Source organism: Bombus pyrosoma, linkage group LG6 (assembly GCF_014825855.1).
Source record: "Bombus pyrosoma isolate SC7728 linkage group LG6, ASM1482585v1, whole genome shotgun sequence".
In the NCBI taxonomy this organism is placed as follows: Eukaryota; Metazoa; Arthropoda; class Insecta; order Hymenoptera; family Apidae; genus Bombus; species Bombus pyrosoma.
Genome location: NC_057775.1, coordinates 9375913 through 9402252, shown reverse-complemented (window position 1 = coordinate 9402252; position 26340 = coordinate 9375913). Strand labels below are relative to the sequence as shown.

Below are 26340 nucleotides of genomic sequence, written 5' to 3'. Positions count from 1 at the left end.
GTAACGGGCGCGTGGCAAACAAGGTTTTTCATAGGTTGTATAAATTAAATCATCGTGGCTTACGTCAGTGAGCGAGCGGGAGCGCGTTTGTTCCGACGAACCGCGCCTTCGTTGCTCGAAACTTTCATCAACGATATACACACGTAAGTATATACATACGCGGATGAAAGGCAAACACGAAGGCAGCATCGCAGGGATCAATCGCACGCCGTCGATCGAAATTTATGCTTAACTGAGCATCTCATTAAAGTGACGTCGTTAAGGCAAGGGAGACGGATAATAAACGTACGTGACTGGCGTCAACAACGTGACCGACCTCTCCGATTCTTTCACGGCACTGAAAAAACGCTCCAATACCAAGGCGTCCCGTGGCAAATATTGCCTCTTAATTGATTGTAAAATAATGAATAACTTGCTCGTTGACAGTGTGTCCTGTATCGATGATACAGGGTGTTTCGTGTTATTAGGACGCGTATTTTTAAACCTTTGTCATACGAGCTTTTTTAATGGATGCGCGTGTGGAAATATAATAGAATTACCCGACAGTTGTGTATGTACGTGTAACTTTCTTTTTAGGTGGAGTTTTTCATTGCGTAAATTAAAATAGATGCACATAGGTTGGAGTAAAAAAGTTACTTATCGTTAGTCCGATTCGATCTAAATTTGTTCCTTAATCTCTTCACTTATAAATTAAAACAAGATATTTGTTCGTTTAAAATTTTTAGAAGCAATTGCAATTGCACGAAACACCCTCAAACTAAATGTGGATACTAACCATGTACTATAAGAGGAGAGAAACGTATAACGCGTTAAAAATTCAACGACAAACTGAATGGACGAGAGAGTCGTGTATCTGGAGTAGAACAAGTTACGAGTTTCAGTTGCCCAAGGTCGCTATCCCCACCACAACTTAACCATAAATGGTCCAGAGTTTGTTTGGTCTGGCACGTAACTGGATTTCCTTAAGATTTGCGGCCAGAGTAGCGAATTTGGAGTATGCACGTGAAATGTAAGGAACGGAGGAAGGAAGAGCACGTGGCGTGGATTTATGTAGAAAATCGTAAATGTTGATACGCCACGATTAAAGAGGGAGTTATCCGGTTGTAGAGAGTTAGAGAGTTTCTTGATTGTAGTCAGTTAGTAAACTCTGAAATGGGCACATCGATGAATAATGCTTTGGAAAATAACTGCCGGAGAGAAGTTATCGGTCGAGCACTTTGGTGACTCATGGTTAAATGGCAGAAGCGCGGCTATTCAACGACCAAATTAACATCCGTGGCCTCCATTTTTTTTTTTCCAGTAATGCGTTCCATTATCAAGACCTTCAAGAAATTGTCTCTTTTTTATCTGTATAATGTGCTGTTTAAGAAGCGTACAATCCTTAAAACAGTGAATTCGCTAAAAGGAAGTAGATACCATGTTTAATTACTGTTAATAATGGCAATAATGTCCTTAGCATTTAAATGTGAAGGTTTCTTGAGTTATTTCTCGTGTTTCTGCATACGCGTATATGTCGTACTACTTTTTGCATTTCCATGTAACACTTACGATTGTGCGGAATATCCTGTACGCTCCTCGAATTTCACGAGAATAGAGCCACTTAACTAACAGAAGCTTCTAACCGATTTGCGAATGGAAACGCACGTCTCAACATCCGCACGCGCGTCTACGATTGCGACTTCGGAGCATTGATATTCATTTTCCACGCTTAATCGAGGACACGTGACGATTAACTAATGAGCCACCGACGGTGACAGTGATGTAAGTCAGTTTCGGTCAGACTCACGTCGCTCGCACGCCAACCATAAAAACAAACTGAATTAGACTGTCATGTCGAGTGCTATTCTGATCACATTAAAGGAGAATCACATTATTATGTGGAATATTAGCAAAAGATGAATATTTAATGGTACAGTCATTGGTATTAAAATGGCTTAAAAATACAGCAAGATGAAATACAAATTTCTTATTCAGACGTGTCGAATTAAAACGTTTAAATCACAGAACTGATTACCTATACAAATTTCTCTCTCAGAGTAGGCATTGTCCGTATTTCGATCAATCTTCTTCAATGGGTTTTGGAGATACAGTTTCGACGACATTTCGATGAATTATCGTTCTCCCCTCGAACGTTTCATTTTTCACTGGTCACGGCCTCGAGAATCGTCTCGATCGGTCGAGCAGAAAGAAATTTCTACTTATTCGCGTGACAATGTCGCTTGACTGTGATCTTTCGATGAAGAAATATTTAAAAAGAGAAAGAAAACAGGAGGCAAATATGAGGAAAAATTGAACATTTTTTAAATATTCTATCCAAAATATTTAATCCTCGACAGAATTAAAATGCAAAAGCTTAAGAATGCCAAAGAAAATTATTAGGAAACCCATAGCGGATATCTCAATCTATCCTTCTCGTAATCCAGGATAAGTTACACATATATGTACAGGAAAATTTCAATTTCACAGAGATCTAATTAAAATTTGAATCCCCTCTATTCATAAATAACTATGTTACGACGGAGGATCCGAGAGAACGTAAAAATCCTAAATTTAAAATATAACGAAGTCACGTTCTTATTACGAAACCAATCCACGTCACGAGCCATAGCAGAATTCATTCGAATTATTGTTGTACTGTTGTACCATTGTTGTACCATTTGAAACACCCTGCATATTTACTTTAACTTCTATCTGTTCATTGGTTTTCTAGTGAAATTATATTTGAACTTCCTGTTCAGAATTTTTCTAGTCAAATTTCAATCAATTTATCAATCATCGTTCGATTGGTAGGAAACAAAGGATTCGCATAAATCATAATCACTTTAACCATTCCTCTATCAGAGTCAGACTGACATTTCCTGCGCTCTAAACTTTAGTTACGTAACATGCCCGAGACTTTTGTCCTAGCGACATCGAAAGAACCGTAATAATAAACACTTTCAAATGTGCAAACATTAAAAGCGTTATCAGAAACCGCACGAATCACACGTTACAATCCAATAAGCTTCGACAAATCACCACCGTCGTCATGTACTGCACCCTTAACGATCTCTCGCACTGGTCACAGAGAGGAAAAAGAAATCGATATTTATACAGGATTATTTATAACAGGGCTAATTTTAAAAGCGTGATTCAAGTTTCGAGTAAAAACGACAGCTATCTCAGCAACGTTCGTCGTTTTCCTAGGAGTGGAAGGACAGTGAAACTTTCTCCGGATTATATGCGACCGGTGTCAGCCACGAGTCTAAGTAGAGAAATTGAAGAAGAGCACGGCTCGAGAACGCTGCGTCTTCTAGGGGTTTTTCACGGCTCCAGACTTGCCCTGATTTAGATTATGAAACCAACAGAAGGTGTTGAAGCGTTTCGTGTTAAGCTCGCTGCTGTGATGTTAGCATTTTCTTCTGTTAGTTATATATCTGGAAATATTTAATCATCCCCTCGTTTCTCCTGTATATTACATCGTATAAGTATACAATTTCGAATTATACATCTGACATTTCGGATATCGCATTTAAAATACCTTTCGAACGTCGATCTTAATCAAACTTTTAATTGCAGGTATCGAATAAGAGGAGCTCGCTTTCAACTTTCATTTTATTTACGCCAATAAATCTCTAAGTATCTTTTTTGGTTTTGCAAACCGCAAGCGTTTCCCATTTACTTCCGTAGTATTTTAAAGTAAATTCAAAAATATTCTACAGACACAATTTCCTTTTATATCCTTTGTAAATAGTTTCGCATAATCCGTACATAACCGGACGGGGGTCGTATAACGTAGATTCACATAACGTTGCAATGTAACGCGTGCATGCTACGGTAATCTACTATATTCCAATCGAAGAAACAAAGATTTCAACGTGGAATTTTACTTTTTACGAAGATCACCAACTAAAGATCCGTATTATCTTGGGTCGTGTTTATACTTTTGTGGGTCACTCCAATTTCAGTGTAAAAGAACCATTTTCTCCGAACATGATCCGTTCCTCTAACAGAAGATCGAGACGATAGTTCGTCTTAAACCGTTAGACTATCTTCAACTTTGGTCTATCGTAAACGTTCTTTGTCTAAAATAAATCGTCGAGTCTTCTTTGTTTGAAATAAGTCCGCGGTCTTTAACGACATTGGTGCCACTTAGAACATTTCTTGCGATGGAGAAGCTTCGAGGAATGCGAACAATCCTAAAACTTTCCAAACAAACGCATAGATGATGTCTATTGCACAAGCAGATCGATAATTCCAAAAATAAAAAGGCAGTTTCCGTTTTGTTTCAAATCCTTTATATGCTTGTAAAAAAAGAAAAGAAAAAAACAGAAAATGTAACTTTCATTGTAATTAGATTTTAATTATCTTCGATTCTGAGAATATTTTTCTCTTGTGATCTTCAGTTGTATTTAACGGGGAAAGAAAAATTGAAGATGGTCGGCGGCATTTTCAATTGAAATAGGATCAAACGGAATAAGTTTGAAGCAACGCAAACGAGAAAGTAACTCGTAGCCTTCAAAAATGATTTAATTCACGGTGATATTCTCGTCTGTTGAAACGGCGGCGAAAGAGAAATCGAGTCCCGTAGAAATTCGATTCTAAGTTAAGAATACGGTGGCATAGAAGTTCGCTTGCATCCCTTTACCATGAAATTACCGGGAAATTGCTTCGGCGCGCTCGACTCGATGACTGCTCAAACAACGTTTCGTGTCCCATCTTTTTCTCCTAGTTTTGCACTTTAACCGACGCGCCATTATGAGAATTAAAAAGAATGAAATCTTCATTACAGAGGATTTTTCGCAAGAAATAAAAGATATATCCCAAGTGACGGAATCGAGTGTACCGGTAAATAAATAGAACGTGCGAAGAGAAAGAAAAACATTATCAGCGTAACTTGGACCACAAGCGATATATTTTCGGCAGAGGCGGCCATAGCGAAAAGGTTAATTATGTTACTCGGTAAAATGACGTTAGGAAGGTAAAGTAAACCTTTTAGTTAACAGGAAATATTAAAATTGGATTTGACTAACAAGCTTTAGACTCACTGAATGCACTTTGCTCGGCACCCTGTTTGGAAATTACGCGTTACGCCAACTTGTATATTCGATTCTACATACTCGATTCGGTATGAACGTAATATGAACAGAAAACATACAGAAACATGTAGAAAGCCACGATGATAAGCGATATTTTAAACGTAGAATAGAATTGTTGCACCTGGGATTTGGAGAAAATTGATTTTGAAAATTCGAATTTCGTTCGAAAGAGAAGAGCGTCGTCCTTCGTCTTTCGCTATGGAAAGTATTGCCAGGAATACGCTCATTACACGAGAAGGTAAATCTGCCTTAACCACTACGGCTACGTCAACGCGAAACAATGCAACGTCTTTACCGAGGACGATGACAATCTGAAACGCTCATCGTTGCGTTTCTTAAGAAGTTCTGAAAGACAAACGCGCGATCTAGTTTGCGAAACGGGTTATAGCGCGACAAACAACGAAAGGTGTACCTACTACCTCACGTCAACGCTGAGGAGCACGTCAGACCACTGATAAAAACTTGAATTCCCTTTTACAAATATTTGCCTTCTCGCGAAACGCGGATCTCTCGCGAGAAGTTTCAACTTTGCTTTAACACGTTCTCTGCTGCGTGGGTTGTCTACGCCCCATATCGAACTTTTCATTCAGGACGATATTTCCAACTTCCTTGCTAAATCTGACCCACGATATTTCTTTCAATCGTGCGCTCATTGCATAAATATTAATAATTACTCGTTCCCTGCAAAGTTACGATTCTTTCCTTTTTTTTCTTTGCGTATGATTTTTACAATTTTACAAATACGAGACATATGTTATCGGGAAAATTAGTAGTTTAAAGAACGTGATAACAATTGAACTATGTAGCGCGAACGAAAAATGATCAAAAATCGGCACGGCCGACGATGTATTAACTTCGCTGTCACGCTCAATGGTGTCAGTAGGCTTGTCACATTTCTCGAATCTTCAGATGGACCGAGACTGGAACGTGTTTATTGGATGGTGGCATTTCGATATGAGAAAGAAGAAATCCTGATGTTTACGACATCGATATTGTCGATATCGGGGCATACCAATCAGAAAGATAAACGTATTTGATATCGGAAAGAAAATTTCGTGGGAGATAATGTAACTGTGAAATATTCTAAAGAAATGGCGTTTTTCTAATTAATTTATCGATTAAGAATGAATAATTCTTGACATGAAGTAAAACAGTAGCGGTTTAGAGAATTTTGCTTAACTTTAACAAGATTCACCACTTTAGGTAAATATGATAAAGCTTGAAAGAAATTTCATTATATTCTTCGTGAATATTTACTGGCTTCAATTTTAAAGTCAAACTTCCGTAAAAAATTCCTATCGTTCTCAATGAGTTACCGGACAAGATGCTCTTGAAGAAGGCTACCTAATCTTCCAGCGTTACCATTCTCTAAACTTTTCCATCCTTGGCATCGCGTCGCTTCAACTTCAACTCCCAAACTAAATTCGTAATTATTATCAGGAATATTAATCAGGAACTTGACCAACAGTTGCCTGCAAGAACCATCTAAAACGGTCAAACTGGGTGATTCTTAATCTTTCGGATAACCATCGCCATTTTCGAACCTATTCTATTTCCGAAATCGATCTCAGTCGGAGACTGAATCGTCGATTAACCATAAACGATATGCAGCTCGCCAATCTGGTTGAGCCTTAAACTTCTAAATAGATACCATCGAAATTATCGATATTAGATATAAAGTAATTGCCATATTTTTCAGTATATAAGTGTCTCGCGCAACTGGGACAATGACTGGGACATTCTCGAGCCGGTTAAATATGGAAAAACATTCTGTGAGATTGAGTTAAGTGCATTACGATTCTACATATGTTAACAGGAACCTTAACAGATCCGGTCAAATGACCGGTTTCAAAATTTAATAACTTAAAAATTCTACACTTATCGTTATTTTTCTTTCGTTCATCTAACTTTATGTAAATTTTTATATTATCTGATTAATGAAATTCTCAATTACTCTTAATATAAGAATTTATATAAAGTTAGACGAACAAAAGAAGTAACAATGAATGTACAATTTTAAATTAAATTTTGAAACTGGCCATTTGACCGGGCCTGGTAAGTTTAGTGATAATTTCGTATGCATCGGTGCATATGAAAAGTAAATTCGTAATTTTGTACTTTTATTCCAAAGACGAGATCTATGTCGATTAGATACGCGAAGAATAGTTAATCAACACATATTAAAGGACACCGAAGTCGTAGATTTTTTTTTATTACACTGCATAGGCATATAACGTCAATCTTTTTAAATGAAAAGCATTTTCCATTCATTCTATCGCTTGGAGCATTCGTGACAACGAGAAACGTCTCCCAAGTAGCCGAATGGATCCAGTCCATTTGGACCGGGTTCAAGGGAAAAACGCGGCGAACCGATTGAATGAACATACAGTGATTGACCGAACGAGTAGAGAGGGTTGGAAAGTGGGAGACTGGGCTCATGTTTGAAAAACAAGTCGACGAATTTTCACAACTGATCTTTCGAATTTTTCGAAGGCAAAACCGCGATATACGTACTTGTAACTTCTGTTATCTTAATGGTTGGGTAAACGTAAATATATGCTTCTTTCAACATGGAACGACATTCTTTTACTGCTATGCGCTTGCTGCGACTTAAAATTAAATAAATAAAAAATTTGAAATGAAGTTTGAAATAAGAAGAAAATTTGAAATAAGAGTGAAATACAAAAAATCTATCGTACAATCGTATTTGTTTTTTCGAATTGCAAGTCTAACCAAATGCAATAAAAAAAGAGGACGTTAAATCATTTCATTTTTGAGAAGTTCATCGCAAAGAGGTTCGACAAGACTATCTTGCGACATTCTGGGAGAAAAAACTTTACAGGAAAATATTGTCGTTCCAAAGACACGGAATCTCCAATCTTTAAACCGACTTTTCTTTACAGAAATCGATCACCATATATATATTTAACCCAATTCCATTCGCAAGATGTTTCCCTACCGTGATCATACTTCTTTAGCTAGATACATGCTACGTATCTAGTTAAAATCTAGTACATGTACTGTTCACCGAACACAGAAAAATTTCTATCACTCGATTATTAAACTTACATAAACAGTCCTAACTACTACGAATACGAAAAATTAATTAATTACGAATTGAGACACAAAAAAGAAATATCTCGTACCGTGTTCACTGAGATTTCATTTGAGAACCGAATAGAATTCAACTCGAACTCGACCCAACACAGCCGAGAGCTCGAACGCAACTGAAACGCTCGAAGTTCCAAGTCCTTGCATTTCCCGATCCCTTCCACCGCCTGGTGCGACGCTAGGCGCCGGGATGAGAGGTGGGGGCAGCCGGAGAAGCGAGGAGCGTCCAGCCGTGCAAGCCCCGTCGCGTCCCCCGGAAATCGCGGACAAAGAAGAAGCGAGGAAAAAGCCAAGGGAATAATGCTCTCCCTTCTGTGTCGTTGTTTAAAAAATCATCAATGGCGTTCGATTACGGATAACGCGATTAAATTTCGTATAGGAACCTTCCATTTCTTTCACATTTCAGACGACTTTTCTCGTATACTTATTTGGCGCGAAATTGGATCACCTTTGAAATGATCGTTCGGTTCACCCTCGAATCAAAAGAAGCTTATGAACGACGCGTCATATTTTCCATCTTTTCTTACTATTATCTTTAGCAGTTATAATTAGAATTATGTTGAAAATTTAAAAGAAGAGAAGGAAGACTTCGATTTGAAGAAAAAACGTAAACTTGGGCTGTGATTAACGGAATATTTGTCCCAAGGTTACATTCCTCAGGTTTCAAAGTTGGTTTTTAAACAGAAGCTGTTTATTTTTAGAAATGTGACGACAAGACATCAATCGTTTACAACGACCAGACTTTCTTACGGCCGCTGTTATAAACATTTATTTTAAATCAACTTTAACATCCTTCATAAGCGATTAATCTATTTTCAACGTCTATAAAGCTGTCAATATCTCTTTTATAGATTTTTAGAGCTAGATAGTCTGGTTTATAAACATCGGTCAACAAATAAAAATCACCATGATGATGATCGCAAGTGATATATTGTATAAATTTGATATAGAATTTTCACGCATTCGTTACATACGAGCAATGCGTTTGGAGTGACTAAGTATTTGGGTTAAATCAAAGTTGACTTTGAACTACTCTGAGAGATCGGATTTTGTGCTGACTCTGAAACACGAAATAGGTCACGGTCCGGTTCGGAAAATACTTAGACAGGATTAAATGTGATTCGCGTTAAGTTTCGTTCATTCAACGAAGCAGGAGAATGAAATTGCGTAAGCATGATAATTAACTGCTTCGGAAAACTGGTTTCTCATTGTTCATTCTTGCTAGATGAACGTTAGCACATATTTTATTTAATATTATATAGTATTATTTATCTAATATTATTATTTATTATATATGTCATATTAAAAATAAAATTCAATTTCTATGGAAATTTTCTCCTTTCGCAAAAATCTTTCGAAATGAAACTTTGTCCACAGCCCAAGAGAAATTCAGTCTCAAAATAATTAACGTGTTAATTATTCTTCTTCGTCTCTCTTCCTCCTCCAATCAAAATCTGTCCACATTCATCCCATTGATCCAACGCCTGATTCACCATTCAGCACCTATACTACCGTTTCGTATCTTCCGCGTTACAGAAAATATTCACGAAAGGCAACTGATCGAGAAGCTCCGTAAGCAAGAAAAACGACTGTCGAGGTTGGGCGTGGTGCTTAGCTTGTTGGCTTTCGTATAGAGCCAACAAGCTCTATGCTCTGTATGTAGACAGGGCGCACCGGTGGGCGTGAACTTGACAATAAGATAAAACTGATGGATTAGGTCAGGATTGAATCTAAACAAAATCTGGGTCACGTTTGGAAGTTATAAAACGGGGTCTGGGTTAGATCTAGGTTAACATGGACGGGACTACTTACTAGCTGTCGTGGTGAATAGATAAGGGTGCAATGACGGTGTCGCTTACATAAGTATTAGTTTCGAATAGGCGGAAGTAAAGGGCGCGAAAACGGGCGGAGGTTATTGCGATTCGAGATGAAAGAAACCAGGCAACGGTGATGAGAAACTCGCCGATACGATGACGGTGCAACGACGATGCAACAACGATGCACGCCCCTTTTATTCGACGTCCTTTCGAATCGCTTCCGAGGATTTCTTTGGGGAGGAAATTTTCCATGAGCGATGCAATCGGGACTGTGATAGCTACGACAAATTTATGGAACATGGTATTGAATTTGTAACCTTTTATAATACAATCGATATCGATTGTGTTGGTACTCTCGTCTGGAAGCTACACAATAAAATGGACTGGTTTTCTAACTTCGTATGACTCTGGTCAGTTGACATTTCGAGCATTTACACTGAATATTATCCGGAGGTAAGCTGTGCTGTTTAAGTTTAGATTAGAAAAGTTGAAATAAAATTGTGCTACTGCGTTAGTCAAGGGCAAAATATAAAAACGTAGTGGATCTGTTATACGCCATCGATTTTTTACGAATATTTTTAAGCACTTGAAATTACCAGAAGTTTACGGCTATCTTATAAATATTCTAGAAAAATCATATTAGAAGAAAAAGGAATGGCTTAGCAAGAAAAGGAAGGAGGAGGAGAGCAAGGAAGGAAAGAAGAAAAGAAGGAATAAGAGAAAATGATAATCTTGTAGAACCGCTTTTATTAAACACTTCCGCGATCAACTAACAAAATTCCTGCCAAATAACAGACATCCGCAACGCGAGTTTAACTTCGAGACAGCTTCAGAGGCGCTTCGATCCGCTTCAATCCAGCGCGATTATATCGAAGCAACGATCACGTTCGAGTGGAATTACGACACGGACTATTATCGTTGCTCTGGCCTACGGAATTACTGCTCACCCTGTATGCTATGCATACATACATATATCGTTACCCTTTGCAGGATGGCAGCGGTAGCAGACGAGACCCGAATTAAGGAAGGAAGACGAACGCCAAAGCGTTCAAGCGTACTAGGAATGGTGAACAAATATCTACAACACACGACAAAGCTACGTAGAGTGCGTTATAGCGGTAACGAACGGGATAGCAAGTGACAACGAGAGGCAGCCGAAACAACGAAGCACGATGGGTAAATATGAAGATAGGGAACGTGCCGGGAGAACGCGAGTACAAAAGATCTCTAAAGCATCGACGCGGCAACTGAAACAGATTGAGACTTCTATGACGATGTGTTGTCTTGTGATTCTAGTCCGCTTTAATTATTTCTTTTCTCCGTGACTTTTAGCATTTGACTGATTTCTGGTAACTAATTGATGGATTCGTTAGTCCAGGCTCAATTTGTAAAGAATGTTGATAATTTGCAACTGATTAAAATTCTTTCGACTACGCATCACTTCGTGGCTATCGTCCCTTTCGATCATTACTCTTCTTCTGTTGACATTTAACTGGTTTTTGGTACCTAATTGGTGACTTTATCGAACCAGGACGAATTTTCGATAATTTGATTGAAACTCGTCGATCTCGTGGTCCAATTTTCACACACTGATTTAAAACACAAGGCACATCGGATGTGATATTAAATTTGAAGTACTTAGATACCATTTGTACAATTTTCTGCACACTTCTAGGGAAATCACAAATTCCCTCTTGAACTACTTTCACTCGAGAAGGAAAATAATTCCACGAGTCAGATCAGCCACCAGGAACAACATTTAGACCTATTTGCATTTGTCGCGGCGAAACTAGTAGGAATAAATGTCGTTGCGACGACGAACGACACAGAAAAGGCAAAATAATGGCGGCCCTTCGATGTCGGGCATAATAATCAGTACGGTCGAGCGAATCCTCCGCCAACAATTTGCATGTATTCTCCGGTCTGACATCCTTGCTATTCTATGCAATTTGCACGAAGAAAGCAAAGCATTTTATCGATAATTATACCCAAGTGAACTTACGAATAATTCTTTTCTTCTAACAATGGAGCGATGTAATGTACGTAGAGACAACTTCCCGACGTAAGATAAAGAACTTATCGAATTTGATGAAAGAGATCCTGCAAGGAGGAAACCGAGAAAGGAAAGGGCAACGTACGCGGTAGTCGACTAGCGGATTAAATCACGTCACTTCCCTAAGTACCTCTTCATAATTAGTTTCATAGAGATCTGTAGAGTAACTTTAAACTCGATCGGCTCGTAAGCTGTAGATCTCTAATTATGGGTTTCAATTAATCACGTAATAGATACCAAGAGTCATGCGTCGCGAATCAGTTATCAAACTTGCTTTTATACGTCCGATCAAGATTATGTCATTGCATGGAATTTATTACTTGCAAGTATATTTTTCAGTGATATAATGAGATCCTTTATAGCTATATATCACGAGTCTAGAAAAATTATAATGATATAGGATTTCTTATGAACGACAGATGTTATATGAATACTATCGTTCGTGAATTATGATTAATATTGTTAATAATACACATTATGATATACATATATGCGTTTGACGATTGACTAGTAGATTAGCAATTCAATCGCGAGCGCACTGCGATCGATTTTCAAATGTATAGATAAACGCATGCTGAATGCCTAGATACAATGTCTAGATACATCGTTTGACGCTTGCAAGAAATTTTAACGGTACTTCGATCATCGATGGTCACCTGTCGTATCTCAGGTGTCCATGTCTTCGACAACTGCTTCTTTCTACGAAGAAATTAAAAATGAAACAATTCTTAAATTCTTTAACACTACCAATAAGTCGAAGACGTATAAAACTTGACAATTAATAGAGAAAAACAAGTGGGTGCGCATAATTCGTGCGGTTGCAGCGCTTAGCGGGATCCGCAGAGAGCGAAGAAAATTGAGAAACGCGGGTATATAGGTACGTATAGGGAATTGCGGGTGGTTGAGACGATTGCGGGATGGGTGGAAGGGCGCGGTGTGGAGTTGTGGAGCAGCGGAGTGGGAGCGGCGCGAAGTGGGGAAGGCGGCAATGCGGCGGTAGTTGCGCCGCGGACCATCGCGTGTCGGATCAGCTGTGAACTGGCAACCCGAGTCAGCTGACTGGCCGCGGCCCCTCCGCTGCGACAATCGATATCCCGCTCTGCCCTCGTGCTCAGTCCTACCCGTGGCTGCGTTTTCCCCTTTCGAGATACACATCGTCCACCCCCTCGGTGCTAGTGAATCTTCCTTTTACGAATCGACTTATCACCACCCACTCGTTCGAAGGTAACAAGAAGCATCACGCGTGTGAATTCCTTAACCTTTTCAAGAAAAGTGTGCCAAGGAATTCCGATCATGGGTGAGTGAATGCTTTATTAGGATATTCGTTGTTGTTTGGGGGTGACGTTTGTCGATTATGGCTGGTATATAGTTTATGCAATCTTCGAAAGATTGTAAGCGAAATTACGTTATGGAGCGATGGTATGGAGAGTTTGAAGAGTGGACGATGCAGCGAGGACGAAAAAGAGTGTGGTGAAAATTTGATATTATAGAAATGATCGAATCATTTCCATTGTTGTTACACGTCCACATCGTGGTAACGAAAACCCGGGAAAGCAGCCTGTCCTAATAACATCTCGTCTGAGCTTTAATCTGCCAAACTATCATAGAAGTCTCGTTTAAAGCATAGCAGACGCGAAAACCTCGTTTATACCCGACCCTTGCCCTTCTGAAATTGCGAGCAAGGGCGAAAAGTAGATCATGACCTTGACTTGCCGCATCCTTCCGACTTATCCACTCCGGGCTACGCGGGCTTATCTCGAAGACGCGGTAACGATGCATTTTGCGGAACACGGAGCAAACTGGCGAACGTGCGCCGGGAACCAACCGTCAGATAAATTTTTCCACTATAGCTCCATCGTGAGCAGAACGGACCCGTTAGCGATCGACTGATGCGGAAAAATACGAGGACCTTCGATTTCCTTCTTGTTTCGAGTGATCGGAAATGGTCGACCGAGATTTCCACGCACGGACAACCGGTTCTGAGAAACGCGGGTGAATGTATAATTTCGGTTGTTAGAAAGGAGAACCTGGGAAAAATGTCACAAGAATTTTCCCTTTTTTTTTTTAATGAGATAAAGTAAAAGCGCAGCACACGAGATCTGTTCTTATTTACTGGACTTTGTTATGAGTTTATATACTTTTATAAGCTTGTATAATAACATAGATATTTTTTATATATCCTGTAATTCGATAATTTGGATCTTGTCTTTTTTTGAAAAGAATTATGATCGATTCCTATTTGTTACTTTGACCCGTAAGCTAGAAAGCAAGAAACATTTGTTAAATATAGGCATATGGAAGCTTTCGATCATGGGAGAAAGTAGATGGGACTTTATGGTAAAACTGAGAAGAAGGCGTTTTTTTTATGCAAAACCTAATTGTTAATATGGAAAACAAATTTCTATACGAGAGGGTGAACTTCTTTGAAGTAATTTATATTTACCAAACATTAGATAAAATAAGTTATATATATAACGTTTCTTTAGAAGAAGTTGCTTACATAGGAAATTGGTTTTAGTATGGAACGTTAAAACTTCTCACTCTACCGGTTTTATTTCGCTTTGTAAAAGTAATTACTTAGTTAAAATATTCCATGTTTTTTCTACTTGGTGCTTTGACGTAGAAAAATGGAGTTTCTTCGAACGCAAATATACTAAACGTACGAAAGAAAACGCTTTCAATCTTGCCTATTGTTCGGTTAATTAAAAAGTGAGATCTCGTAGAAAATTGCGCATTTCGTGTTTTCTGTATCTTTCAAAGGTATTTACAAAATATATTTACAAAAATACCGTTCAATCGAGCATATCTTTCTTAAATAAATCAACGTACTTGTACATAAATCTATTTTTCGTGTACTTTAATTACTAACTTTATACAAACAACGTATACTCAGCAGAAAGTCAAAGAACGAAATGAAACACGATGTCACGACAGTACTAGTAAAGTTAAATTAAGCATTCTGGTAATCGGGACAAACTCAAACTTCGACCTTTTGAACTTTTCGTAGTTTCGCCGTAATTGTACTTTTAATTATCTATTCTATTTCAAATAAAATAACATATTAGTTCGGAACAGTGTTTTTAAGCATCTTTAATTACATGCTATCATACATTTTTCTGCAGTTGTATAAAATATCATAGTTTTATAACGCTAGTACTAATTATAGCTTGTGATAACGATAGCACGTAATTCTAACAGTTCCGAATGCGCTAACCTAACGCAAATCTAATTGAAACTGTTGTATAGCGATATCAATCGAGGATTAATAAAACACCATATTTCTGAGTGACATTTCATTATACCTAACTCAGGTTACAGAGTGCAGAATGTTTAACACTTTTCAGAAAGATCAATATCGCTATCTTCCGTTTATCGTTAAATAAACGACCACCCGGGCACGAGGGACACCATATGGCTAAGCATCGTTTTCCAATTTTCAAAACTTTGCGACCTACTTCAATTACCAGACCTAGGTGCTTCGTTTACATGTAATCGCTTGCTCGCTTACTCGAATTTAAGCAACGAAGAAGGCGTTCGATTAACGACGTCGCGCGAGCTGAGCCGATAACAAGATTTCTGAAAATCTGTTTAGGCCATCGACGAAATTTCAGTCGTACGAGGTAGCTATATCGAAACTTTAAATTGCCAAAGAAAAAGATAAAAAAAAAAACATCTGAGTCGATTAATTTTACCTGTCGTTTATTTGTTATTTTTCAGTTGTAGTGGTTTTAAATTAATCGAAGTACTTCAAGTTTCTCGTAACGGAGTCGCCGAAAAGTAGAACGAGTTATCGGAAGGTCACCAGGGACTCTTTAATTCGAATGAACTATGACATTGGAATTGTCAAGGGAAAAGAGTCGTGAACCATTTAGGTGCGGTTTTAATTAATTTCAGACTCGATTGGTTAAAGGTGAGTGGCGGAAGGAGTGCCGTCATTTTGGCAGTTTTATCCTATTAGGTTGGCAACTAAGGGATTGCGGATTTTGTCATTAGGTGATATTGACAAAATCCGCAATCACTTAGTTGCTAATCCAATATATTTTATCTGACAAACGATTTTTCGACACACGCATATATAAACACACATACATACATTTGACATAGTACACGAGTAATAGAAATTTGAATAATTCCACGATATCATAAAAAATATGCTCTTAGAATAAAACGGAAGAGGAGGTAGATAGTTCTACGTAGGTAGATCCATCACGATGTGTAAATTGATCGTGATTAAAATATATTTGCACCAGGGAACAAATTATCTTTCATTTAGTACGTAATCATGGCTGCATGAACAGTTAAGAACCCCTAGCTCGAATATAAATCACCCTGACGCACAAGTAACTCTTCTCCTCCCTATAATCAGCACCACCTCCAAATAAAAAGGAACAAGTACGATGACCGTACACGGAAGTCGAAGGCGAAAACAAGCGGAGCTTTTAACTACGTAATTATCCGGACAATCGGGCGCTTCCTGGTGCGCGCGAGCGCCACGAAGACGAGGAGGAATGTCGCGCGCGGATTGGTTGCAGCAGCCTCCGGCGGCGGTGTTCGCCTCCGCTCACGCTCGACAGGATTACGCGAAGGATGCGATCGATGGACGGAAACGGCGCCCGAGAGGCGGCCGTGCACGTCGACCAGTCGCTGTTTCTCGCCATCAACTTTTCCTACGTTTGTTTACTCGCTCTTCCTTCGCTTCGTGGCCCAGCGGCCATTAACTGTCCCTACGCCATTTTCCGGTGTGAACCAGAAACTCCCCTTTTCTATGTACACTCCCGGCCATAAGTCGCTATATTATACGGTCAATTTATGTGGAAGCTATGAAACCAAGCCGATATATACCTTGCACAGGATGTTCTATATAACTGTAATCGCTTCGATAACTTTGGAAGTAGTAATTTTAGCGAAAATTGATTTACGGCGAGTAGCAAATTTGCGTTAGTATTATCTACGGCTTTGGTTATATATAAAATTTCACTTCTCTTCTCATTTACAGAATTAAGGATAGACGATGAAACTTTCAAAAGAATAGAAACGACACGATAAAGTTAAATTCCACTCTATGCTGTAAATTACCCTTTCGAATCGCGCTATTTTCATTCTCTTGGTGCGTGACAAACATCCATCTTGATAAATATTTTATTCCAAATTACAGCAGACATTTGTATGATTTATAGACGTACAAATTTATTATACTGACTTAGGACCGTGAGTGTTCCTATGTATGGGGCGTAGTTTCGTTCGATGACGCGGTTTCGTAAACATGGTGAGAAGTACATACATGTATACGTGCAATGCGGACGGTGGAGCTGGATGTGCGGCTGGAATTCCGTAGGGTAAGTTGTTTATATGGAGCAGAAAGTGTCGATGGGGTTGTAGAGAGAACGAGCGATTGAGTTCTTGGGAAAATGCAAGGATCAAGCAGAGAATAATGAAACGTAAGAATGGAAACCGAGGAAGAGAGATATTTGGTATGCGAATCAAGAATTAGAGCGGAAAAGTCAGAAACTGAAGTGGAAAAATAAACAATGATGGTGGAAAAGTAAGCATGCTGGTAAAATAGGTCATCTCCACGATTTCAGCGCAAGATGAAGGGTACATATGTAATGTGCTCACTCCTTTAACCCCTTTGCCACAGCTGTCTCGTCTGAACAGCAGTTACATAATACGATTTTACGAAATATGTGTTGTAGACGATGGTTTTTTTTATTTATATACATGAAATTATTTATTTATTTATGAGGGAATAAAAGAGTGACAGAATCCGTGTGAGAATGCGCGTGTGTTACAACGTAATGCATATATGTATTTGTGTTTTTCCTATCCTAGACGTCCTTCAATGGAGCTGCATAATATCGCCGGTGTATTTAAATAGCGAAGCTTGACAGAGACGAGCAAACTGCTGATAAACATCGATAGAGGTGCTATCAACATTAAAGATGCTCTTTCTGATGTTCAATGTTCATTTACATGCAGGGACATGAATTCATTTTAAGCGATATGTGCAAATTTCAATGCAATATGTCAACGTCATGTACAATCTCGAGTAAATAATTAAGTGGAAATTAAATGAACTAAATACGTTCCGTCATTTATGATATAATTATCCATAACGAATAATTATCTGTCGATAATTAAGTGATCGTATATTTCTTTAAATTACAGAAGTTTCCGCTTCGAAGATATCCAAAGATGGCCTTATAAAATTCTACATTTATCGTTGCTTGTGTGTGACAAGTATCAATATAAATTGCTGTTAATCAATATACTGTTCCATTTTAATCTAAATAACTTCAAGCACCATTTAAATCGATCTGTCTTTCGTCACTGGATCCTTCAGAACTACGGACTCGTAGAGCAACTGTCTATCGAAATAAATAATCGTCGACTTAATTGTCGTCGGCACATTCAAATGCTCGTCGATATTAAGGACCAGTAAAAGTCCATCGTCAATCAGAATCAGAAACAATTGTCACGTTACATTACATTCAATCATCACGTTCTTTAGCTTCGATCTATTCTTACACACTTTTTTCTTCGAAACAATACAAGACATTCTCTTAAGGATCAGAATTCCAGAGATATATCGACGTATTGTTAATTTTAGTAGCATTCCTTCTTCACGATAAAATGCAAAGTTGATCGTAAGATGACCTAAATGGCGCTATATGTAAGTATGTACACCGTTTCGTGTCCTGGCAGCGCTCCTGAAAGGCTTCTTTTCCCCAGGAAGACCGGAAGTCCATTAATCGGCTCACGTTACGCCATTTTTCGTCCTGAGGAACACATGCGGGACGTCTCGAAAGGTTTCTGGTACGAATGTTACGTCTCTATTTGTACCAAGAGGAAGAAGCGAACGATCGTATCGAGTCTTTACTCGATAGATAAAGAGGAAAAAGAAGGATCTCTCGAACGAAAGTGGGTTTGTCTATCGTAACAGGGACGCGATTTGAACGTGTATACCGTCGAATATCGTCCAGTATCGATTCGATGGAAACATCAAAGTAACTGCTTAATGGACGGAGAATGGAAAGATCGTTCTTTGATATTCCGGGTCTGTTTCGTTTCAAGGGAAAAACGCAGAATGGCGAAGGGTTCTTTCTAGGTATAACGCAATTCAAGGATTTCCGAGATGAGAATTTAGCGGAAAATTCGTCGTGAAAGAATCATTGGCGAATGGGAACAGACGGATTTATCGCAGTGAAATATAATCTCTCATTGCTGTCTACCTATTTGGTAAGTTCGTAGTACGTAATGGAGCGGAAAACGCAAATTCGAAGCTTTGTTCCTTCGTATTGTACTTTTTCTTGTTTCGCTATACGTTTAAATTAGTACAGTATATTTTTAAACGAAATTCGACCTTTATTTATCGCAAAGAATGGATCGTCAAGAATACCGAATTCGCATACTCTTCGTGCTATTGTCGGTCAATTGTGACGGCCACGTGTTTAGGAGTTGAAAAGAAACGAAATTGGAGGAGGGACAGGAGACAAGAATGTAAACAATAAAGTCTTGGAGGACACTTTTCAAGCGGCGTTAAGAATCTCCCAAGTGTTTTCCGGGATGGTTGTCTGGTCTGTGTGAAAAAATGCGAGGATTCGCACGGGGGCGGACCTGGCGTTTTCAGGACCGAAGAAACCGTAAAGGTGAGTGTAAGTTACTCGCTCCTGGCTAGAATTAAATTTCCCAGATAGACAATGCACTTAATTAAGCGAAATACGCGAAGGTTTCCCGTTTCATTCGAGCCTTCCGACGAAGATGAGAGGGAATATTCCAAAGATGATTAAATTTTCTATTCTTCTTTTTTAAATATCAATTTACGTAATAAAAATTAAAGCGAAAATAATTTCCTACTTTTATGTAAAATAATAAACATATTTGTGGAACACTCCGTTCATTCTATCAACCTCTATACATTTATCTATTGTCTATCGTCTTCCGACACAAAATTCAAAGTCGAAAAGTGTCTCTACAGTTCATTTCTACAAGATCGACGTAGACACGTCTTTTCGTTCTATCGCGATCTCATATTTCTTGGTTTCGAGCGAGCAGAAGATGCGATGTCAGGGTCGATAGTCGGTTGAAGAACGAACGCGACACTGAAATTCCTCCGGGATGACTGCGTTTTAATGGCGATCGATTCGAAAGTGATCGATTTGTTGGTAATCGGGGAAATAACCCGAGAAAACGATCGTGCCCGTTAGAAACACGCGGAAGATCGGACGAAACTAGGCCACGCAAACAGCGATATATGCGACCTTTGCGTGTTAAGGACGATCAAGGTCACCGTGGGGAAACCGTGATTTCTCTATGTCGAGACACCGTCGCCCATCTAACAGATGCAATTAGTCGTATGATGCGATATGTGTGTTCACGGTTGATCAAGATATCTATAAAGCGGTGAGTCTCATCTATTTAAGCTTTAACCCTTCGAGTTTCTACGTTAAGATGGACGCGATATTCTGCCTCGTTAGTCCAATCAAATAGAACCATCGGGCTTTATTAACTGAAGGGGCGCTGAAATAAGAAGGTAGCAAGAACTCCGCTTTCCAGTAATGTGAGTAAACTGATAAAATCAATGAAAATCAAATTACTTTTTTAAATGTGCTATAAATTCTTAGTCAATTAACATTTGTAGCGACAAGTGTTTACATTTTTGAATATGAGATCTAAACCTACCTTTCTTTCTCTTCCAGTAAACATCCACGATTTAAATATTGGAATTATTTCCCCATTACAGTAAACCGTACAATTCGAATTATCATAATTATACAAAATGAAATCGACGTACAAGGCATTCCACTAGCGAATTCAAAAGATAATGCATACGATAAATAGCATACGATATTTCTTCTATAAAACAAAACGTTTGGAAGGTTATCGCCAAGTTATCTTCTGCAATTACAGTAGAGGATTTCCCTGTGGTCAGAAGTGGGTGAGAAAATTTTATCCGCGGAACATACGGGTCAATATTGGTCTACCAATTATTCCCCTAGGGGTAGAATTCAATTTCGCCGCGCATTCTGCATTGAAATTTGGATTTGAAACCGCGGTGTCGCATATTAATTTTGGCTTCGATCCCCCTGTTACGGACACGGACTAGCGACGTTTCAACAAGCACGGTTTCACGGCGATCAAACATTGACTTAACCTTAATGCCTATGTCGCATACCAAGTTCCGGAAGAAACTGGATGACAACGAGCGGCGTCGATGCGTCGTTCGATACACGTTTTATTATTCCACGTCCAGACTGTTCGTCCGAGTTCGCGACAGAATTAAATTGATGAAACGAAGACGATGAAATTTACCAAGTGACAGATGCAGAGGATCTTGAAAGATGAAATTGACCTTCTGTGCCGTAGTTTGTTGGTTTTGGTAAATCTCGAACTTGTTAAGTCATTTTTATTTGAATCAGTGTCTTGACAGTCGCTGACTGCGTTCTTTTTTCTACGTGAATGCGTACAGAATGTATGAAGAAAAAATTTGTTTTCTTTTTTCTTTTAATAGAATCATACGTCTTTTAACATCTTTCTTTTCTGCAGAAAGATCTTCAGTTTGGAAGAGAGATATTTTAATTTCGATAATTCCGATACAAAACAGAAAAATTCTACCAGAAGCATCTTAATCTTCAAACGATATTCACTTCGACACATTCCACTACTCTGTCGCAATCCATAAATTCCGCCAAAGCTTCACCCCGTTTCCCTCGTTCCTTCTCCTTGGCAATTTTAACATTCACAAAATTCCATCCTTTAAAAGTTCTCCGTACCAATCGTCGAATGGTCCTTGCCATGGCTGTATTTCGTAAAATAAAGGAAAGAGAGGGAATAAATCAGCGCATGAAGCATAGAACAACGCGGAAGGGATTCGCAGCAATGCATGGTCGTTCATGACGGAAGTTTCGAAACACCGGCATGTACGTACGTACATATATTCGCTCCCTCGATCGTTCGCATATACCACGGTCGTGTGATTCGAGTGGACACGTCACATATCCGTGAAATTATTATGTCAAACGCTCGCAAGTAGAGATAAGCTGGCGTACATACAATTTTTTAACCGTTTGAGAAATCACCGAAAAGAATTGGCCAATGTTGAATAGCGTTAAGCGTTAGAAGTAAAATAGTAGAGTAGTAAAAGTAGAATTATTTTAAGAAAACTGTGATAAACTGTTGTTTATCATTGTTGGAGGTAAGATTCGAGACGAAAATCGATTAGCAAAATACCTCGTCCGTATAGAAAAATCTCAAAGGAGAAGACACAAAGTGTGAAAAGTAAACACATATCTACATAAGCGTTTGTACGATGCATCGTTCTGTAAAAATTAACGATCCATTTAACAGCGGTGGGCAATCAATTTCTAAAATCCTTCGCGTCACTGACACACGGAGACAAAGAATCTTACGACTGTTGCATTTGAATGTTTTCAATCCGTCTGGGCCGTATGGACCCGTTTTAAGACGCGTCTCCGGTACGATACGAGCAACCAAGAATTTTATGCCTCGGCCCGACGACACAAACGGGTTCGAGCGTTTCTAGCTTTGTAAGAAGCACATCCTTGCGAATAGCAGGGGACATAAACGAGGCGTGAGCGAATACTCTTTTCTTGGAGAGGCCCTATAAGCGACTGGACAATAATGCCACTCTGCGTTCTGAGAATCGCTTGCCAGCGTTTCGATGGTAATGGCACAGCTTTACCTTTGTCTTCGGTTTGATTTCCAACGTAGTTTTCATCCCATCCTATATTATTTCACACTGTGGATAACGGAATTAGTTGGACGCCCAAAGATATGAAATATAAAATTGTCAAGATTAAAAGACTTAAAAGCACGTATGACTGAAATCTCGGTAATCCAAAATTTGTAAACATTAAACATTCAAAATTGATAGGGCTTGCTAATTTGTAAATTTTATACTAAAGATTCGAATCTCGATATCTCCAGAGCTCTGTTTATCAAATGAACGGTAAATGTAACGAGGAAAATCCACTGTAATTTGTATTGCAGAAAACAAGACGAAGAAAGAAGGTGTAAAAGATAATAACCATAGCAAATTACCCAACTCTGGTCTATACATTCTCCCTGGAAAACAACCATACGACCAAAAGATCTACCAGTAATGGAAGATTTTCATCTTTGTCTGCGACCTGACCTCCAACGTGGTTTTCGTCCTATAAATATCGATTTACAAGAATCGAAGGACTGATTCGTTTGTAAATGTTGACGGCCAGAATTTATACATTCGTGACTTCAAATTTGTTTCTCAGCTGATGCTCACATGATTACCGTGCCCATCTAACTTTACTAATTTACATGGATGCGAAAATCGGTTCTTTGTGAATTCCGTTTATGTTTCGAATTTACATATCGCAACCCTCATTTTCTTGCAGTTTACGATTTATACGAACATGAATGTGACCATCGATTTTCTGCAAATTCTACTTACGCTTGAAATTCAAATATTTCTATATACCTAGCAATCGTTAAGTGTAACCTAATTCTGCTTTCTCAAATTTCGAACAAATTACTTTTCCAATCTGCAAAGAAAAAAGGTCAATAAAAATGGTAACATTCTATCTCTGAAAATTCTTTCGACTACTATCGTGTAGGTACATTCCCTATTCCGCCACCAGAGGTCTGCCGACACCACGACGCTTTCTCGCGAGTACTACATCCACCAATCAATTCCGATAAATACGTACAACTTTCGATATGACTTCCCTTATCACGGTGTTTAATAGCAAGGTAGTCTTATCGATGCAAGTCCTTTAACAGAACCCGAATAGAACACTGTTCCCTTCCTTTTTTCAACTTTCTCCAACTCTTCAAAGTTACAGCTCGATCGCAATCATTATTACACGTTAATTATCAATTCTGGTTAAAGCGATATGTTATCCAGTCGGTTCTTTCAATTTCCTTAATAGCCACGCTGATATCTCAGCTTTTAATTTCGCTGGTATCTCAACTTTTACTACGCATAGTTTCTAATTCCTGTGATCAATATCAGTGCTGGCATTTGCGCAATTCGCAGAGATAGATTTCAGTGACTATTGCAATATGGTTCGATCGTCGGTCAATTTCGTGAGACGATTTAAAATATTATTCGAGTAGTTTAAATGTTTGAATATGTGTTTTTTCTCCGCTGTAACGGTATTGATGTATCAATAACGTGTCCAAGTTTTTTCATGAAAAGCGTCGGCCAGTAGTATGCATTATCCAGGACCTGTTTTTCAGGGCAAACAGGTTAATCCGTTAAATTCAAAGTGCCAACTGGATTCGGTGTAGAATGCTGGAGAATCTGCTTCATGCGCCAACCAATTTGGCAATGTTCTCCGTGTAACACGTCATGTAATATATCTTGATACGTCATTCGTCGTCGTTGTTTTTATGTATCATGTATTACAAATTTAACGGCGTTGTATGTTTATTAATTGAGAAATTTCTAGTTCGCTACAAGTATTCCTATCTGCATATTTATGCGTTTAAAAAATAAAAAATGTTGAAATTCTGACTAGCTGGTCAGCGAAACGTTAAACATAATATTCGAAGTCAATCAATTTCTGAACATTTCTGTGTATAACCAATGCATAATATTCTCTTAAACGAGATATATTGCGAAGCAAATATCGCGTCAGAATTATAAGGAAAAATTAAAATAGAGGAAAATCAGCGAGTCGCGGATTGCATCATATTTCATGCAATATGTGCGTCTGTAAATCACGACTACACGTCGAGGCGCGCGCGAAACACATGCTCTTCCGGGAAACGCGAACGATCGAAGAACGACCTTGGGCAACTGAAGTCATCAAGAGTGAAAAAATAAACCGAATGAATAGGAAGGATAAACCGAGAGTCCTGTTACGGTCGCGATGATTGTCGTTTCATCGCGATCGAATTAGAATTTTCACATGTTCGTCAATTTTCGATTCAACTCGATTCGTTTCAAGCATCGGATCGAGCAACGGTCGTTGACTATGGATATGGAGTTTGATGATTTTAATTAAATACATTTTTCAGAGCAATTTTAATATACAATTAGTTTTAAAATTTATTTCACTATTTGCACTGCTTTCCCAACGTGAGAAACAGTAAACAAGCATTATTTGATTAAACTACAATGACTAGTGCATTTTGATGAACTACACAGTTCTTGCATTTTTCAAGGATATATTACGTTTATGAATACATTTAACATTATTTTTCCTCGATAAGTTTCCGTTAACATACTGTATTCTTTGTGTCTACAAATCATGTTAATTTTATGGAAATAACGCGCAAGAATAGGTATCCTATATTCACCAAGGTTTTCGATTTGAATTCTGCACATCTTTTTTCTCGTTCTCAGGGTTTTGGAATGGACTTGAATTGAAAGTGTTTGTTTATCGCTAAACCTGTACAATAATCGAACGACTGTTGAGTTTCTAATTAAATTAAAAAAGATATATGTCACGAATATCGCTTGCATTGCTTATTTTGGATATAGTTTAATATTAATGTAATTTGTTATATTTTTTGATCCGTAGATTCTTCTTAAAAAGAAGCTTATTATTAATCTTTTCGAAACTCTGAATTTTTTAAAAAGCCTCATGTGGAAGAAGGGATAATTATCGGTCGATTAAGCAGCAATATTTGATACGGTTGAATGATCGGATAGCTGATGAATTTTCCAATGAATTTCACGAAAGACATCTCTTCGATACGTTACTCTTCGTTATTCTTTGTCGATACAAATCGATCGCAATTCATCTCATTATATGTATGCATGTATGTATACTTGTAGGTTTTCAAAGAAATCTACTCATGAAATACGGTACGTTTTACGAAACAAAATTCTATTTTTAAGTTCAAGCGATTAGAATTTTTACGTCACAGCATATACATACATTCTTTGTTTAAGACGTATATTTTTCATAATTTCTACTAAAAGCGTTGTGCCTTATTACGTATAAATAATCATTAGATACGATGATAAAATAGGACGAAAATTATAGCTCATATTCCTATACTCCTTTTGTACCTAAATAACTTTCATTTTGCAACACTGTTTTCTACACGATTAATCGTCGTGTTTCAGGAAACTTCGGCCCGTTTCTCGAATTAAATGTTTCACAGGCGAATCTAAAAATAATGCTCGCCAACCAAACTGAATTAAACCGAACAGCTGCGAATTTGGTTAAAGCATATCCGGTTTGTCTCAATTAAATATACGTCTCGGTTCGGAACTATTTTTAATTCGATTCATACGATGCAACTGCATGCCTGATACGAATAATTTACGTCG

The 26340-nt window shown here is 38.3% G+C and overlaps 1 protein-coding gene and 1 long non-coding RNA gene across 13 annotated transcripts in view; one reads left to right on the top strand and one right to left on the bottom strand.

Moving 5' to 3' along the window:
• The window catches only part of LOC122568490 (MOB kinase activator-like 2), a 64109-nt gene that overhangs the window by 22107 nt on the left and 15662 nt on the right, over positions 1-26340 (bottom strand). For 2 of the 6 annotated variants that reach the window (XM_043728261.1, XM_043728266.1), the window contains exon 1: positions 8038-8194. The exons of 2 other annotated variants lie outside the window; for them this stretch is intronic. The gene's annotated coding sequence lies outside the window, so the exon portion shown is untranslated. Of the gene's footprint in view, positions 1-8037; positions 8317-26340 lie in introns of those variants that run through there. 2 more of the 6 variants (XM_043728262.1, XM_043728264.1) reach the window with 2 other exon arrangements.
• On the top strand, positions 12508-23055 carry LOC122568492. 7 transcript variants are annotated; one of them, XR_006317091.1, is made up of 8 exons: positions 12508-13356; positions 15404-15679; positions 15777-18105; positions 18225-18729; positions 18789-19295; positions 19437-19705; positions 20112-20616; positions 20756-23055. It is a non-coding gene; the product is annotated as an uncharacterized LOC122568492 (long non-coding RNA). The 7 variants fall into 7 exon arrangements; XR_006317094.1 differs by having other exon boundaries at positions 12508-15679; positions 15777-15969; positions 17056-18105; XR_006317095.1 differs by having other exon boundaries at positions 12508-15679; positions 15777-17166; positions 17264-18105.